General features: G+C 49.4%; 1 protein-coding gene across 2 annotated transcripts in view; it reads left to right on the top strand.

Annotated features, from left to right (window-relative positions):
- Positions 1-6,590: 6,590 nt before the first annotated feature.
- The window catches only part of PRELP (proline/arginine-rich end leucine-rich repeat protein), a 15,276-nt gene continuing 7,337 nt past the window's right edge, over positions 6,591-14,529 (top strand). Inside the window, exon 1 of one of the 2 annotated variants that reach the window (XM_011990482.1) lies at positions 6,591-6,764. The gene's annotated coding sequence lies outside the window, so the exon portion shown is untranslated. Of the gene's footprint in view, positions 6,775-14,529 lie in introns of both variants that reach the window. The other variant, XM_011990481.1, reaches the window with a different exon arrangement.

Below are 14,529 nucleotides of genomic sequence, written 5' to 3'. Positions count from 1 at the left end.
GTGACATGGGGCATAACTGACCACACATCTCCATAGCTGGCCATCGTCACAGGATGCAGTGGGACTGTGCCTGTGTGAGGCAGTGTCATTACCCAGTAATCTATTACATGGAGCAGGATGGCATTTGGAAGCTTGCTCAGCATGATACCTGGAACCTGGATATTTGATCCAGGTGCCTGTGACTTGCTGTGACTTGTGACTTTTACAACATAAAATTAAATTAGGCTGGGGTTTCAGGATGATGTGATTGGGAGACCCCAGAACCTAGGAGGACCTCACCTTGGAAGGCAAAATGCCATCACTACTCACGTGAGCCCTGGCTTCTGGGAGACCTGGGGAAGCCCAGAGCAGTGCTTACTGAACAGCCCCAGGCTAGTGCTGTCTGCTAACACCAGCTGATGGTGTAGCCTTTGCACTCAGGCCTACACGCCATGTCTATAGCATTCGTGTATCAGCACCCTCCTTCCTACCAGGTGTCAACAGCCCTCTCTCGCAGGACTGCCCTGATGGTCCACAAGCCGACAACCCCTCAACAGGATCACGACAATTCGCAGAGAGGGATTTAGGGGTTCTCCGGTCCAGCTGTGCTCACTGTGTGGCCGACAGATAAGTTGTATTTCTTCCTCTGCTGCCTGTGCCCTGTCCCTCCCTCTCACGGAAACAAGCACATCAGATCTGTGGGGAGGCAGGAAGCAGAAGCTGCCTGCATGTGCCTTTGGCTTCATTTTCCATAAGCCTAGGTTCTTGGGGGCTTCTGGGCATAGACACAGTGTCTTGGCCGGAAGAAAAGGGAACATGGAAACTTCTTTCCCCAGAAAAGAAAGGGCCCCTGGCTTTAATACGCATGTGAAAGAGGTTGAGCTGGAGGAGAATGAGAGCCCTGAGAGAGGGAATGGGAGAGCCTGCCCCTGGCAGAGTGCCAGGCAGCCAGCACGTTTCCAGAGAGGAAATAGCCCTGCAGAAAGTTCCTGTCCCCTACATGCAGCCTAGGAAGTGTCAGAGGGCTGCTCGGCCAGAAGGGGCCTCAGTGGGACGGAGGGTGCGCCCCGCAGCAGCATCAGCCAGGAGCCATGTACGTCCCCTCCCCACAGACACTCTCCATCCCTGTTAGGGCTGCCACTGAATAAACCTGCCTCAAGTTGCTGGGAGGCCCCCCATGGGTACCAAGGACTGAGGTGGAGTATTCCACTGTCCCGGTGAAACGAGCACTTGGATCCAGAAATTAGAGAAGTGAAATGATAGGATAAAATGTATTTCTGTCACTGCTGAGCTGGTGGACTGCCTTGAATACCTGACACATAAAAGGAGAAAACTGAGGCTCAGGAAGGGCTGTGTAGCCCAAGGCCACCCCGTTAGCATGGAGAGGAGGCAGAGCCAGGCCTGCAACCAAGTTTGTGAGACTCCAACTTTAGCACTGCATACCTTAAAAATGAGGAGCCCTCCATCCCGGCTATCGCGGTGAAATCCCGTCTCCACTAAAAAATACAAAAAATTAACCAGTGTGGTGGCAGGTGCCTGCAATCCCAGCTACTCAGGAGGCTGAGGCAGGAGAATGGCATGAACCCAGGAGGCGGAGCTTTCAATGAACCGAGATTGTGCTACTGTACTCCAGCCTGGGCAACAGAGCAAGACTCCATCTCAAAAAAAAAAAAAAAAAGAGGAGCCCAGGCCAGGCGAGGTGGCTCATGCCTATAATCCCAGCACTTTGGGAGGCCAGGGCGGGAAGATCACCTGAGGTCAAGAGTTCGAGACCAAGACCAGCCTGGCCAACATGGTGAAACCCCATCTCTACTAAAAATACAAAAATTAGCCAGGTTTGGTGGTGGGTGCCTGTAATCTCAGCTACTTGAGAGGCTGAGTCAGGAGAATCACTTGAAACTGGGAGGCGGAGATTGTAGTGAGCAGAGATTGCACCATTGCACTCCAGCTTGGCAACAAGAGGGAGACTCTGTCTCAACAAAAAATAAGGCCGGGCGCGGTGGCTCACACCTGTAATCTCAGCACTTTGGGAGGCCAAGACGGGCAGATCAGGAGGTCAGGCGATCGAGACCATCCTGGCTAACATGGTGAAACCCTATCTCTACTAAAAATACAAAAATTAGCTGGGCGCGGTGGCGGGCGCCTGTAGTCCCAGCTACACGGGAGGCTGAGGCAGGAGAATGGCGTGAACCTGGGAGGCGGAGCTTGCAGTGAGTGGAGATCGTGCCACTGCACTCCTGCCTGGGCGACAGAGCGAGACTCAGTCTCAAAAAAAAAAAAAAAAAAAAATTAATTAATTAATTAATTAAAGGAGCCCAAATGTTCACCAAGAGAGACTACTCAAATAAATATTGGGGAGTGGGGGCAGAGAAACAATCACCAAAAGTACCAATATGATCATCTTCAAAATCTACCTGTACCACTAAGTGAAAAAAAAGTGCATAGCTGCTTATTTGTTACTAGCATGTGCATTAAATAAATCTGTGAAGACACAGGAAACTGGTGCACTGTCTTCTGGGGGAAACTGAGTGATGAGGGGACAGGCAAGGAAAAAGACTTTTTCCCTGTGCAAGCTCTTATACCTCTTAGATTTTCAATCAAGAGAATGTGTTACCTATTCAAAAAATAATCACCTTTTTTTAAAAAAAAAGGGTGACAGAATCTCCTTGTTCAACCCTCTTAAATTCAATGAAACAGACCCCTACTGAGCACCCAGGGTGTGCCAAGCCGTTGGTGGGTGCTGTGGCTTATACCATGATGAACAGGATGCTGTCTCTGCCCAGCAGGGGCCCACTCACCCCAGGCAACCCAGGCCCCCCAGGCTGGAGGGTGGGACGGGCTGCCACAGGACTTACACAGCTTCTCCCCTGTTACGCATTTGCCCAGATCCCAGCCACCCTGGACTGGGAGCCTCAACTAGTACAGGGTGAGGGTCTATCTAGGGCCAGCCTCTGTGGGTCCTGATGACCACTGAGCAGTTAGAGCCAAACTCTTCAGGCCCACACTGCTCCTTCCCGGCAGAGTCTCAGGACCACCATGGGGGAGGTGGGAAGCTTGAGTACCCCCCTCCTGTACTTCTATGGAAAGAGTATTACACAATTGTGTCCTTTCTTCTCTTGCTTTAAGCACTCACTGCTTGTAACCAAGGCAGCAATTACTGTGAGGGTCAAAGAAATGGTAAGCCCCCCAGATGGATTTCAGTCTGGGTGGAAAGTGTGGGCAGGTCTCGACTTTGCAAATGCAGCTGAAACCCACCATCTTGGAGAGTCCCCTCCCTCTGCTGCCTGGCCCTCCCTGCGTTCTGTCTCCTAACCCTGCTGCCCCTAGCCCTCTCCCAGGACCAGACGGCAGTAGCAGCAGCAATGTGCGTATCTGGACTTCTCACCATAAGCCCCAGCATTCACATCATGTGCCTGCGACTGTCCTCTGGCCACACCAGCAAGAGATAAATACCTCCCCTGGGTTGAAGACGCACCACTGGTGTCCCCGAGACTCTAGGAGAGTAAAGGAGGCTCTTCCTGGAGGATTCACATGGTCCCAGGGTGCATGACGCCAGTGAATCACAAACTACTCCCCTACCATTGCTTTCGGTGATCCCCGTGTTATCTTGGGTGTACCCTGGGAGGGAGATGCGGCAGGGTTGTTAACTTCCAAGTACAGATGAGAAAACCAAGACTCAGGTGCTGAGTCCTGCTCATCAGGTAGCTAGAGAACAGCAGAGTTGATATCTTAATCCAGGTTTCCTAACCCCAAACCTTATACTCTCTTTTCACACTATTGTTGGAAGAGCACTGAGAGGTCATTTGGTACAACCTCGTGTTTTATAAATGGTAAACTGAGGTCAGAGAGGGAGAGAGACATCTTCAAGGTCACACAGCATGCAATGGGACAAGAACCTGGCCCCCTGGCTCCGAGGATGGTGACTGTGTTGAACTGGAAAGTGCTTGTCCTGCCTAAGGTGTTCAAATCCATTTTTTAAAAAAATCGGTGCTTCAAAATATACCAGTAGCGTTTGTGGGAGTGGGGAACACAGAAGAAACAAGATTGGCCATGAGTTGGTAATTGTTGAAGCTAGGTATTAGGTAACGGGGATATTAATACTACCCTGTGTAAATATGTGTACGTTTTAAAATTTCCACAAAACTTTTAAAACATTAATGTGCTGTCAAAAACAAATTAGGTACTCAAGCTATATTAAGTCCACAAGCCACTGATTAGCAAACTCTATTGTGGACACTCCTGAATATCCTGCTGGCCATATCTATACTTCCTTCCAATTCTCTCTGCATAGCGTGGGATGTGGGAGATAGGAGACGGGGGAAGGGAGATAACTGGCTTGGTCAGGGCTTGGAAGTTGGCCATCCACTCCCAAGGGCATAGACTCTTGGGATTTGGGTGGATTTCATACAGATGGATACAGGTGACACCCCTGCCCCTGCCCATATAGTCCACACTCCTTGTAGTCTGTCTATCCCCACCAGCACTCTACCCGTCCTCCCTGCACCTCACTGTACTTTGCTCACCTCATTTTTTGAGACAGGATCTCGCTCTGTGACCCAGGCTGGAGGGCAGTGGCGTAATCAGCTCATTGCAGCCTTGGTCTCCCGGCCTCCAGTAATCCTCTCACCTCAGTCTCCTAAGTAGCTGGGACTTCAGGTGCACACTACCACACCCAGCTAATTTTTAAATTATTTGTACAAATGGGGTCTCCTATGTGGCCCAGGCTGGTCTTGAACTCCTGGGCTCAACTGACCTCCTGCCTTGGCCTCCCATAGTGCTGGGATTACAGACATGAGTCTCCGCGCCCGGCCAGTCTTTTTGTGCACTCTATCATCTACCACCCACCATACAAAGGGAAACAAGCAAATCTGAGGTCTGATGTTCCCAGCCTGCAGAAGACGCCATTTCCCATCTGCATGAGAACTGAAGCGCAGGAGCAGCCTGGCAGAGCCACGGTTAATGTGAACCTGGAGAGGAGCCGTGCTGTCTTCCAGCAAGACCTCACCAGCAGGGTGTGAAGCCATGAGATCTGGGGTGGAATGGGGGTTGGAGAAAGGTCTGGGCTTTATTTTTCCTTCTTTCCTTAGGCTGATTACCATTCACCACAATCCCTTTCCTAAACCCTACTATCTTCCCAGTTTATAAAATGCTCTCACGTTTACAATATTTAACCTTCCCAACCCTGTGAGGTCAATATTATCCACATTTTATAAATGAGGAAACTGAGGGTCCTCATGATCAAGTGATTCACCTAAGATCACAGAGCTTGTGAGTGGTTGAGCCCAGGGCTGCAGACCCTAATTTTAATGTTCTGTCCTCTACCCCATATTGGGGAGGGCAGGCAGGCAGTTCTCTGTCACTGGGCTCTGCAGCTCTCCGTGGAACCAATAATAGAGAAGAAAATTGCATTGCATTTTCTAAGTAGTCAGCTGGGATGGGGGTTTTTTTTTTTTTTTTTTTTTTTTGAGACAGAGTCGCACTCTTGTTGCCCAGGCTGGAGTGCAGCAGGACGATCTTGGCTCACTGCAAGCTCTGCCTCCCGGGTTCAGGCAATTCTCCTGCCTCAGCCTCCCTAGTAGCTGGGATTACAGGCACCTGCCACCACACCTGGCTAATTTTTTGTATTTTTAGTAGAGACAGGGTTTCACCATGTTGGCCAGGCTGGTCTCGCACTCCTGACCTCAGGTGATCTACCTGCCTCTGCCTCCTGAAGTGCTGGAATTACAGGCATGAGTCACCGTGCCCAGCCATGGAAAGAAATTTTGATGGGCATCTACTGAACTGCAAGTGTGTTGTGCTTTCTTAACTGAGGGGCATTGTTAGAGGATTGTTAGAGGTAATGGTGGTACTTGAATGGGTCTTCTGGGGTGTTGATGTGCACGGGGGAAATTTCGATTTCCCATCACTTTGTGTGATGACCACACAGCCCCTAAATCTCACCTAAGTGTGATATAGAGAAGCTGAAAGAAGCCACTGCAGTGTCCACACGAGCTAGGAACAGTGACTTTAGGTCTTACATTAAATCTTAATTCTGCCTTAACTTTGCTGTGCAACTCAGGCCAGACTTCTCCCTCTCTGGTTCTCAGAACAGCTCTGGCAGCCAAACCGAAGTTACCTCCTATGCCAGCTTGAGACTCCACTCCCTTTGCAACCTCCTGGAGAAGATAACTTAGGGAAAGACTGTCACTGCTCAGAGGAAGCATCCCAAACCCCTCACTGGTTTAGGAATTTAACACCATGGAGCAACGGCCCCAGAAGGCAAGGCAATTGTCAGGAGGAATTAAACAGGCTAGTGCTGGACCCAGCCATCCAGTCCTGGCTTACACAGAGGTTGCTTTTCATGCCTTTTCCCTCTGTTAATTTGGCTTGTTTTCCAAACATGGGTCAAACAACCCCTCTTCAGAAGCGGCAGCAGCAGAAGGAAATGTTATTAAAAATGAGTCTGTTAGTGGGAATGGTGTGTGGATGAAGTCTTTGGGAGTTTTGGCTGCCAAATAAAGACTTTATTGTCATTCCTCCTTTCCCAAGCTCCCTCCCTCTCTCCTCTCCTCTCCTCCCTCCCTCCTCCCTCCTCTCCTCCCCTCCCTCCCTAAGATCTGCCCCTCCCTCCCCCTAAGCTAACCTCCCCACCCCAATAGGATCTGGTGGAAGAAAAGTGAGGCAAACACAAGCACGCACACACCACTGGGAGATCAGATCTTCTAGCTGGCTCTCTGCTGCCACAGCTCCGCCGAAGGGAGGGGGTGGAAGACGAGGACTAAACTCAGAGCTGAGAGGAGAGGCAGGTGTGTGCAGGTAAGCCCACTCGGGAGATGGGCAGGAGACTCGGAAGAATCTTTCATCCAGTAAGTTTCCTCCTGATCTGTCCATTTACTGATCTAGTCTCTATCCTCTTACTCCTTCCTTCCTCCCACCTCTTTCTTCTCTCAAATGAGTTCAAATTTAGTCTTCCTAATTTCTTTCCTAAGCCTCTTCCTCTTCTTTTCATCACTCTATACCCCTATATTTGCCTGCTGCAAAAGTTAAGCTTTCCTGCTACAGATGTTTGTTGTAGCACAGTGAGCCACGCTGCACAAAGTGTCTCTACAGATCAGGTGTTTCCATAGAAACTGGACTCCAGAACCCATTTCTTTGCACCTTTTGTGTATTGTCACACATTGTGGAAGTCACACACATCACACGGAGGCTGCACTTTCACTACCACCACCCCACATGGCCATACAAAATGAAGACATCCTGTCCATTCACCTCTGCCCTCTGCATCTGACATGCAGAGCTAGACCTCATCGTCACCAGATACCAGCAGACACACACACACAGGCACACACGTTCCCCGCATCTTGTCTCTCGCCCTTTCACACACCTCCCCAGCTGTAAGAACAATGGCAAAGTACGTCTTTCCGTCGAGATGGCAGAGCCAGAAGAAAATCTTGCATCCCAAGTCCGGGCTGAATAGGGAGGAGATAAACAAGAGTGGGAGCTGGAAGGGTTTCTTCATTATTTAGGGCTTGACTGGGTAGGAGGGAGAGAAAAGTGGCTTTTTCCAACCTGCACAGGGTCTTCTCAGCAGCTTTGAATTTCTGTCTCACTGGTCCAAACCACTTGGCTTTTGGAAAGAAAGAAAAGCAACCCAGTTCTCAATCCTTGCAGGTCCTAATTCCCAGCTCTGCGGACAGTTCATTTTTTATTTTTTATTTTTCCTGCAGGCAGCCAGAAAAATATTTTTCTTTAAAGCCATTCTGAAATTATTCCAACCATTCAGGTTGGCAAAAGGTCCTGTGGCAGAGGAGAAAAAAGAACAAAAAGGCGGCAGTTCCTTAAGCAGTTGGGGAGGGGAAAACTGAAGGGTGGTCCCTCTCCTGCTCCCCTGCCCATTTCTCTCCATTAATAGAGAGGGGCTGTCCCAAGGCAGGCAGGGTAAAGGGAGATCAGGGTCCCACACACAGCTGATCTTCACAATCACCTGAGGGCAGGAGAGGGAGGAGTGTGGAAGGCTTACTAAAAATACAGATGTCGGCTCTTACTACAGATCTACTGAATCAAGACCCAGGAGTCGTGTTTTAATACTTCAGGAGATCCTGATGGTCCACCAGGGCTTGAGAATCAGGGGCCTGAGAGAGAGCTTTGCTGTAATTTTTAAGCTCAAGACTCTGGCAGTGTTAGCTGGGCAGAAGGACTGTGTCCTGGAAAAGGAGCTCCAGAGTGTCCCAAACAGGCCATCCCTTTTTTTGGGGAGTGGGAGTAAACAGGGTAGGGCTGTCTTACTCTCTCCTCCTTGCAAGCACAAGCAGCCATATATACCACAGAGAAACATTCCGGTCAGAAAGTTCCCCCAAGATGGCTCCACAGAGCTTCTGTTTCCCCTCACCTGCTCATCTGCCTGCCCCAGGACCCCAGAAGCACATGCTGGGCTCTTCCCCTGACCCTTCTAGGCCCTGCTCCTCCTGCCCAGCAGCCGCCTGTCTGGGCTGTCACAGAGGGTGGGCTGAACACTTTCTTCATTCCCCTCCACCTCCCTAGGGGGCAACCCCATTTATCAGGCATGTGAGTGAAGCATTTCAAGGCTGGAAGGGGCAAAAAGCTGGGTGCAAAAGGCTGGGAGAAGTCACGAATCACAGTGGAACTCCACGGCCTGCTGAGGAAGGCAGACTTGCACCTTCTCTGGCCAGTGTCCCCTCACCTGTTGCAGAACACATGGGTGAGAAGGTAGTGAATGACAGGAACTCTCATTTACTGCTGGTGGGAAGGCAAAATAATAAAGCCATTTTGAAAGATTAAAAAAAAAAAGACAAAAAAAAAAAAAGACAGACAGAACAAGTTTTCCCTAGGTGGCTGGGAGCTTCCAGAGTCTCCTCAATTAGTTGTTTCCGAGACCCAAGTGTGATCTCACAAAGCCACAAAGGGGAGGAAGTTGCTCTGTGTGGAAGAGCTGGTACCCCACCCACAAGGATCCCTGCCTTTGAGCAGTGCATGGGGGCTGCCCTCTAGCCAGGCTGGAGGAAAAGAGACCCCATTGCTTTGAAATAATATCAACAAAACCTTAACATTCACAGAACACTCACTTTGCGTGTATTGACTCATTTAACTCTCAAAACAGAAAAGAATGTGTTAATATGCCCATTTTACAGAGGAGAAAAGCAATTGCTCTGCCTAAGCCTACCCAGCTAAGCATCTGAAGAACTGCAGGGTTGGGTCTCAGATCTATAACCACTCAAGGCATCAGACACACTCTTCTAGGCTTTCTTCAAGGGTTGGAGATGCTGGGGGAGCGGGGCAGAGAAGGATATGGTGGGTGGCAGGGGCAGAGAAGGATATGGTAAGCGGCAGGCTGTCAGAGAAAAGTCGTCTCACCCTGGTTTCTTCCCCACCACTCAGAATGGAAAACTTGCTCTTCTAGACTAGTGGCCTGAGGCCAGAAAATCTTCATTCTGTTTACACTTTGCCTTGTGGTAGACACTGGGGAGACAGATGGTCTCTCCATAATAGTGTTATTTTTATTTTTAGCACTTTTTGATCTGTAGTGCATTTTAAAGCTGCTAACCACACTTGCTTCTGACAACTGGGTAAGGAATATAGGTATAGGGAAGATTCTGTTATTCCCATTTTACAGATAAGAAAACTGAGGCCCAGAACAGGGTTGATATCACTAGGTATGGTGGAGGGGTGAGAATCTTCTCTTCTAACTAGTATGCACCTAGCAGACTCTCCTCCCACTGCCCCAGGCAAGCTCATCCTTCTATCATTTCACCTTCCTAGAAAGGGGCATCTTGAAGTCATCACGCCCCCATAAGGCTCCTTTGTTATCTCAGGACCCTATCAGCCCTAATGGGGGCCTTGAAAGGGCTTCAGGCTCACTCCTCTGCTAACTGTGCTCATAAATTGGCAAAGACTGCTTGATTCTCTCTGCTTTCAACCCCCTTCTGGACTACAGGAAGAGATAAAGAGAGCAGGATGGCTTTCGACATCTAGGTTGAGAACAGAAAGAAGGCAAAAAAGAGAGAGGGATGTTCCAATGTTCACAGGCACAGTGCTGGGTCAGAAGCAGCCCCATTCTCTACCGCAGGGTAGCTCTGGGTCAAGGCATGGAGGCTTAGGGGTGACCAATTAGACAGGAGATCTGACAAGCAAAAAGAATGCCAGCTCAGGGTGCAGAGTAACCCTGCTGCTAACCCTGCCTAGCCCTGGGAGACAAACCCAACCTCATTCCCAGCCCAACCTCAACCTCTCCATACAAAGCCAATTAGCCTTAAATAGCTGCTCCTAATGTCTTGACCAATCCATCAGGACTTCCACCCATCCCTGCTCTGAGCAGAAACATTCCACCAGTCCTGGGTTTTAACAGTAAATTAATGAGAGAGATAGGGAAGGGGGCTATCTCACTTTAAAAATCAAGGAGTCCATGGGGCGCTGTGGCTCACGCCTGTAATCCCAGCATTTTGGGAGACTGAGGTGAGCAGATCACTTGAGCTCAGGGGTTTGAGACCAGCCTGGGCAACATGGTAAAACCCCATCTCTACAAAAAAGACAAAAATTAGCCCGGTGTGGTAGCGCATGCCTATAGTCCCAGCTACTCAGGACACTGTGAAGGGAGGATCACCTGAGCCCAGAGAGGTTAAGGCTGCAGTGAGCTGTGATTGCACTACTGCACTCTCTAGCCTGATCAACAAAGGGAGACCCTGTATCACCAAAAAAAAAAAAAAAAATCAAAGCGTCTCTCTGGATAATCTGCTCTTTATAAACAAATAAATGAGTAAGTAAGCCTCTGCCACTTGCAGATATTTTGCACTTTATAACATGCTTTCAAATGCATGATCTCGTTTGATCCTCACATAGATGAGAAGCCTGGGTTGGAGAGTCAGAGCCAGGAGTCAAGCCCAGATCCACAATAATTGGAATTGAAATTAGAATTTAAAACTCTCTTAGGGGCTGGGCACAGTGGCTCACACCTGTAATCCCAGCAATTTGAAAGGCCGAGGTGGGAGGATCACTTGAGCTTAGGAGTTCAAGACCAGCCTGGGCAAATAGTGAGACCCCCATCTCATTTTTGTTTAAAGTGAAAAAAGAAAAAAAAGAAATTAAGATTCTCTTAGGAAACGTTCTCAAACGTGGAGAGTGAGTGTTGGGTTGGGCAAAGCATAGCTTTTCTCTTCCGTTAAACAGCAGCTTTTCCAGAACCGATGGTGGAGAGCAGAACTGCATGCAGTTGGCTGTTGTAGGTGGTCAACAAACCTTCACTGATTGAGCAATGAGTAAAGCCCAGTAGAAAGCTGTGGGTGGAGAGGTGCACTTGCGAAAGCATAAGAAAAATTTAAAAACACACATGGACCCATCCTAAGGAATCTTATGATTGGACAGAATTTTCTAGAAGGCAGGAGCATAGAGTGAGGCTCTGAGGCTTTGTAGGAGGGACTATGACTACCCATGGAGTCCAGGTACCCTCAGTCTGTCACATGGATTCTGGTTTTAGAGACCTAGGACATCACGGAGCCCTGCCAGAGAGAACGGCTGTGCTGTCAGCTGTGACAACTTCTCATTCCGCCTCACAGCAAAGCTCCAGCAGGAAGAGGCATCACCCCATGAGAAAAGCCTTAGAAATGAACGCTATTTCCTTAAGAGAGAAGCATCCCTGCACTTGGAATGGTTCTGATTCAGCCCTGGGAGTGAGGGAAGGGGAGGAGAGCAGGTTCAGCTTCCCCACAAAACTTGCTCCTGGGAGCATTTCCCGGGGAACCTCCTATTGGCTCTGGGAGCGGCTTGGGTAGGCCCAGAGGTTTGGAATGTAAACAGGTCAGAGGACTAGTGAAAAGATAAGTGCCCAAAGGGTCTGGTGCTGCACACGGGGATGAGGAAGGCCTGTGTTTACTGTGGATGAGAAGGCATGCGTGGTTAGCCTGCTGGGTGGAGCTATGAGTGACCTGCCTGTTCCTCTCACCCCTGACGATGAAGACCAGGGCTGCCCTGGCACTGAGCCAAGGAAATCCCCCGCTCCCCCCGACCCCAGCACAAGTCACAGCCACGATGCCTCACTGCTTTTGCTGGAAGCCCTGGGCAAATTTGTGCCCAGTCCCTGGCATATGCTTTCAGTGACAAAGGCAATGAAGGGATAAAGGAAAACCCCCGCCAGTGCTGGGAGCCTCCTTGGGACAGGGTTTCTCATAGTATGAAAGATTTCTTGCTCATTTCTAGGCTTCTGGGAGATTAGAAAATAATTTTTTTAAATCAGGGTCACAAAAATTGAGGCTTTCAGAAATGTTTGTTTTAGAATACTAATGCTTTAACCACCCCCTTAATTTATATGCAAGATGACTGTTCTGTTTTCCAGAAAATAACAGAACTTACACAATGTTAATTCATAGTTCACCAATTACAAGTGAAGTGGGGTTCAGCCAACAAGACTCAAGCTTAAAGTTTTGCAATTAATGCCTTCTCTTTTTAATCCTTGCAATGTATCTCTGAGAATGTTACATCCTTAACAGATTAAGCCAAAAACTTAACTGCAAGATCCTTTGTGATAGGAGTCCAGGGAAAATGGCCTTCCAGACCCCCATGGAGATGCCTGCCTTGGAAGAGACCACCTTAGAGGGAGGTGGAGAAGCAACAGAGGCTGAAGGACAGTCTCTGCCCTCCTTCCCTCCTGCCTTCCTTTTTTCCTTCCGATACTCAGTGAACTGCATAAGGGCTCACATACGCACACAGAGGATAAGTGAGTGAGTTTGCTTATGTGATGGGACCTGGACAGGTGTGTGTGTCAGAGTGTGCAGACTGGGGGGTCAAGGGTGTGTGTGTGTGTGTGTCCATGCGCATAACCTGCGGTGAGACACCCTCCACCCATCCATGGCTAAGCTCTTCTCTTTCCAGTTTCTTGTCACATTCGGCTTCTGAGCATCTGTCCTAGAATTTAGCAGCTGTGAGTGGCTTCTGTTGTCTTCCTTTGATCAAAGCCAGCAAGGAGCCAGGCACTGGGTCAAGCAAGAAAAGAGTCTAAGCTGACATGGGTTCAGAGGGAAGGCAGGAGAGGCAGAGTGTCTGAATCAGCACAGTGATCACAGGGTCCAGACGCAAGCTGGAGACATACTCTAGCCCACCCTATCTCAGAGAAGCTTGCATCCCCCGTGTGTCCAGACCTCGAAGCAGTGGAAGGGGCACCCCAATTCTGAGGAAGAGGCAAGGAGGGCCAGTTGAAGCAATGTGAGAATGGGGATCCTGGCTGGGGGTGTCATAGGAATGATAGCCTTGGAGAGGGGAAGGTATAGGGCATCCCCTCCTGGGACCCTTCCTAGCCTAGGCCAGGGGGATGCCCGTGGGAGCTGCCTATTTCTGTCTGCAGCCATGAGTCTGTTGTTATTTCCCCAGTTTCAGTTCAACTCAAACCACATGGCCTTATCTGGAGGGTCATCGGGGCCAATGGGAAGGAGGGCAACACCAAAACATCCTTCAGCTCCATATTTCAATGTCACTGAGGCTAGTGGGAGGTTCTTCTTGATATCCCACCTCAATACCACCAACTCCAAAGGATATGGGAGAAGCAATATCTGATCAAAAGAAAGGAAAGTGTTTTCTCCACATCTTTCAATCCCTTCCCTGTTTACTTTCCTGGGAGCCTCCACATCTGGGGAGACATTCTTGGCATATTTCCCAATGGCAAAGACGAGCGTTCTCTGAGCCAAGTGCAGGGAGTGGGGAGAGGGGTGAGGAGGCCCAGAGCATCTGTGAGCCAGGGTGGATGCAAAGGTGTCGGCAGCACTTCCCTCCCTTCCCAAGATCCCACTAGCTCTCCTCTGGAAGGGAGGAGGCCTTGGTTCTTGTCCAAGGCCTAGGTTCTTGGGTCTGCTGTTAAATAGCATCCTGGCCTTGGCAAGCCACTTCTTCCCTCTAGTCCTCAGTTTTGTAAACGGTGGGGTCTGGAGTTGATTGGTGGATGGAGCAGTTGAGGCTGAGCCAGAACCACATCTCCAGAATCCCGCCTGGCGTCTTCAGCAAGCTGGAGAACCTGCTGCTCCTGGATCTCCAGCACAACAGGCTGAGTTGATTGGTGGATTTCAAGCCATTTTTAGCAAAGAAACATGTCCCCCTCCCCCCCACACCAAATGAATGCTTTGGGTAAACCTCATTATATATAATAGGTTTTTTAAAAAGAGAGCTGCTGAGGTTGACACAGGGGTGGGTTGAGGGTACCCCAGGCCCATCTCCTCAGTCTCCTCCCCACAGGGGTGCTCCACAGAAATGAAGGCAGAGTTGGAAAACCACTATGTTATGGGATCTTTAAGGACTTTTCTGGATTTAACCAGGACTATGGTTCATAGTCCTAACTATGGACTATGGTTCATACTCCTAACATCCCTCTCATGAAGACCCTGATGATTTTCTCAGCCTGTGAATGGGAGGACTGAGGGCCAGAGTGGTTAAGGATCTTCTCTGACAAGCCCCAGGACTCCTGACTCCAAGTCCAGCTTCCTTCCTTCCTTCCCTCCCTCCCTCCCTCCCTCCCTCTCTCTCTCTCTCTTTCTTTCTTTCTTTCTTTCCTTTCTTTCTTTCTTTCTTTCTTTCTTT

This window comes from Mandrillus leucophaeus, unplaced genomic scaffold (genome assembly GCF_000951045.1).
Source record: "Mandrillus leucophaeus isolate KB7577 unplaced genomic scaffold, Mleu.le_1.0 Scaffold38, whole genome shotgun sequence".
NCBI classification, from domain to species: Eukaryota; Metazoa; Chordata; class Mammalia; order Primates; family Cercopithecidae; genus Mandrillus; species Mandrillus leucophaeus.
The sequence above is the reverse complement of the archived record's forward strand: the minus strand, read 5'-3'. Positions and strand labels throughout refer to the sequence as shown.